This window comes from Babylonia areolata, chromosome 4, assembly GCF_041734735.1.
Source record: "Babylonia areolata isolate BAREFJ2019XMU chromosome 4, ASM4173473v1, whole genome shotgun sequence".
Taxonomy (NCBI): domain Eukaryota; kingdom Metazoa; phylum Mollusca; class Gastropoda; order Neogastropoda; family Buccinidae; genus Babylonia; species Babylonia areolata.
Genome location: NC_134879.1, coordinates 44,008,658 through 44,013,481, shown reverse-complemented (window position 1 = coordinate 44,013,481; position 4,824 = coordinate 44,008,658).

The following is a 4,824-nucleotide window of genomic DNA, read 5'->3' as shown; positions in this document are numbered from 1 at the left end:
ATCACAGACCACCACTGACCACTATAAATGTACTGACGACTGACCACTGCTTCCCATCACTGACCACTGCCTAATGCTGCCCACTGCTGAACATTGACCACCAATAACCATTGACCACAACCGACTACTTCTGACGCCACTTACCACTGCTGACCACCACTGACTATTGACCACCACTTACCGCTATCACTGACCACCATTGTCCACTGACTGCTGCTGAGCATCACTGACCACTACTGTACGCAGGTGACCACTGACCACTACAAATCACTGACATCACTGACCACCGCTGACCACTGACTACTGTTGACCAGCACACAAAAGTATATGTATAATGAAACATTCATATGTTTAGGGGGATAGACCTGGGGGAACATAGTCAATAAATTAAAGACGTTAAATTAAAGAACGAACATGACAATCATAGACAATAAATTAAAGACGTTAAATTAAAGAACGAACATGACAATCAGACAATAAATTAAAGACGTTAAATTAAAGAACGAACATAGACAATCATAGACAATAAATTAAAGACGTTAAATTAAAGAACGAACATAGACAATCATAGACAATAAATTAAAGACGTTAAATTAAAGAACGAACATAGACAATCATAGACAATAAATTAAAGACGTTAAATTAAAGAACGAACATAGACAATCATAGACAATAAATTAAAGACGTTAAATTAAAGAACGAACATAGACAATCATAGACAATAAATTAAAGACGTTAAATTAAAGAACGAACATAGACAATCATAGACAATAAATTAAAGACGTTAAATTAAAGAACGAACATAGACAATCATAGACAATAAATTAAAGACGTTAAATTAAAGAACGAACATAGACAATCATAGACAATAAATTAAAGACGTTAAATTAAAGAACGAACATAGACAATCATAGACAATAAATTAAAGACGTTAAATTAAAGAACGAACATAGACAATCATAGACAATAAATTAAAGACGTTAAATTAAAGAACGAACATAGACAATCATAGACAATAAATTAAAGACGTTAAATTAAAGAACGAACATAGACAATCATAGACAATAAATTAAAGAACGAACATAGACAATCATAGACAATAAATTAAAGACGTTAAATTAAAGAACGAACATAGACAATCATAGACAATAAATTAAAGAACGAACATAGACAATCTCTTCCACTGTTCCCTCTCTGCTGAACTGTGTCCACTGGACAGAGAAGTTTGTGCTGACCTTGACCCAAATTCCCATGAAAGACGAACAATTCTAAAGACGAATGTGAAAGAATTTTTTTATGTGTAGTGCTGCACTGTGCTGTGTTATGTTGCACTATGCTGTGTGATGTTGTGCTGTGCTGTGTGGTGTTGCACTGTGCTGTGTTATGTTGCACTGTGCTGTGTGATGTTGTGCTGTGCTGTTGCACTGTGTTGTGCTGTGCTGTGTGGTGCTGTGTTATGTTGCACTGTGCTGTGTTGTGCTGTGTTATGTTGCACTGTGCTGTGTGATATTGTGCTGCGCTGTGTGGTGCTGCACTGTGCTGTGCTGTGTGGTGCTGCACTGTGTGGTGCTGTACTGTATTGTACAAGTGCTGTGCTGTTCGGTGATGTTCTGTGCTGTATGGTGCTGTGTTATACGTTACAGTTTTGAAAAAAAAAAAGTAAAGGCAGCAACGTGCAGTACATAACCATACAGTACCACACAACTGCGTGAAGCACAGCATGATAATGTACAGCACAGCACAGCAACATACAGCACAGCACTGCAAAGCCACAACAACACAACGTACAGCAACACACAACGTGCAGCAACACACAACGTGCAGCAACACAACGTACAGCAACACACAACGTACAGCAACACACAACGTACAGCAACACACAACGTGCAGCAACACAACGTACAGCAACACACAACGTACAGCAACACACAACATACAGCAACACAACGTGCAGCAACACAACGTACAGCAACACAACGTACAGCAACACAACGTACAGCAACACAACGTGCAGCAACACAACGTACAGCAACACACAACGTATAGCAACACAACGTACAGCAACACACAACGTACAGCAACACAACGTACAGCAACACACAACGTACAGCAACACAACGTACAGCAACACACAACGTACAGCAACACACAACGTGCAGCAACACAACGTACAGCAACACACAACGTGCAGCAACACAACGTACAGCAACACAACGTGCAGCAACACACAACGTACAGCAACACAACGTACAGCAACACACAACGTGCAGCAACACACAACGTACAGCAACACAACGTGCAGCAACACACAACGTACAGCAACACACAACGTACAGCAACACACAACTTACAGCAACACACAACGTACAGCAACACACAACTTACAGCAACACACAACGTACAGCAACACACAACGTACAGCAACACAACGTACAGCAACACACAACGTACAGCAACACACAACGTACAGCAACACACAACGTGCAGCAACACACAACGTACAGCAACACACAACGTGCAGCAACACACAACGTACAGCAACACACAACGTGCAGCAACATAACGTACAGCAACACACAACGTGCAGCAACACACAACGTGCAGCAACACAACATGCAGCAACACACAACGCAACACAACGTACAGCAACACACAACGTGCAGCAACATAACGTGCAGCAACACACAACGTGTAGCAACATAACGTGCAGCAACACACAACGTGCAGCAACACACAACGTGCAGCAACACAACGTGCAGCAACACAACGTACAACACACAACGTGCAGCAACACACAAAGTACAGCAACACAACGTGCAGCAACACACAAAGTACAGCAACACAACGTGCAGCAACACACAAAGTACAGCAACACAACGTGCAGCAACACAACGTGCAGCAACACACAACGTACAGCAACACACAACGTGCAGCAACACAACGTACAGCAACACACAACGTGCAGCAACACACAACGTGCAGCAACACATAACGTATAGCAACACACAACGTGCAGCAACACATAACGTACAGCAACACACAACGTACAGCAACACACAACGTACAGCAACACAACGTGCAGCAACACAACGTATAGCAACACACAACGTGCAGCAACACACAACGTACAGCAACACAACGTACAGCAACACACAACGTGCAGCAACACACAACGTGCAGCAACACACAACGTGCAGCAACACACAACGTACAGCAACACAACGTGCAGCAACACAACGTGCAGCAACACACAACGTACAGCAACACAACGTACAGCAACACAACGTGCAGCAACATAACGTGCAGCAACACACAACGCAACACAACGTACAGCAACACAACCTGACGGGCGCAATAGCCGAGTGGTTAAAGCGTTGGACTGTCAATCTGAGGGTCCCGGGTTCGAATCACGGTGATGGCGCCTGGTGGGTAAGGGGTGGAGATTTTTACGATCTCCCAGGTCAACATATGTGCAGACCTGCTAGTGCCTGAACCCCCTTCGTGTGTATACGCAAGCAGAAGATCAAATACGCACGTTAAAGATCCTGTAATCCATGTCAGCGTTCGGTGGGTTATGGAAACAAGAACATACCCAGCATGCACCCCACCCCCCGAAAACGGAGTATGGCTGCCTACATGGCGGGGTAAAAACGGTCATACACGTAAAAGCCCACTCGTGTGCATACCAGTGAACGTGGGAGTTGCAGCTCACGAACGCAGAAGAAGAAGAAAAAGCAGCAACACAACGTGCAGCACAGCACTATTCTACCGTACCGCAGAAGATCTTGCCAACTAACAGCGACACTTCGCAAAAAGAAACGTCGAGAAACCTGCCGTGACAGAAATGCAATACAAGACCTCGGCCTAAAGCAGCTTGACCTTAAGGACGATTTCCAGTAGCTGTTAAACACCAGGCACTTCACAGCAAATGTAGCACAGTATCTGGCATACATTTGTATTTGGATTTCTTTTTATCACAACAGATTTATCTGTGTGAAATTCGGGCTGCTCTCCCCAGGGAGAGCGCGTCGCTACACTACAGCGCCACCCATTTTTTTTTTTTTTTTTCCTGCATGCAGTTTTATTTGTTTTTCCTATCGATGTGAATTTTTCTACAGAATTTTGCCATGAACAACCCTTTTGTTGCCGTGGGTTCTTTTACGTGCGCTAAGTGCATGCTGCACACGGGGCCTCGGTTTATCGTCTCATCCGAATGACTAGCGTCCAAACCACCACTCAAGGTCTAGTGGAGGGGGAGAAAATATCGGCGGCTGAACCGTGATTCGAACCAGCGCGCTCAGATTCTCTCGCTTCCTAGGCGGACGCGTTACCTCTAGGCCATCACATACATACCTGTTCTCTGCCACGAAGCAACACGGTACTCAACATCCATAATGCACACGTTATAATAATAGTAGCGCGACATTACAAAACACAACACTACAATATATACTAACAAACACGCTACACAGCATATGTATAATCATACAACAGCGTACAACACAGCAAAGCACATTACGGCACACAATGCATCAACAACTTACTGCTCAGTATAGCACAATTAAAGCACAAAGCCAGCACACCAAGACTAATTTTGCTCAGTGGAGCCCAATTAAGGCACAAAACCACAATCATGGTGATAAAAAGCAAGAACAGAATCGACTGCTAACTTATTCTCCACACACAATTACTGATATCATGCCGTCAAAATTTTCCTCGAACATTCATAGCGCACAAAAATAGTAATAGCAGTGGTATTTGAACCCACAGTCACTCAGATTATAATACGCAAGCAAAGGTGCACTTAAAACACATGCACCCAGA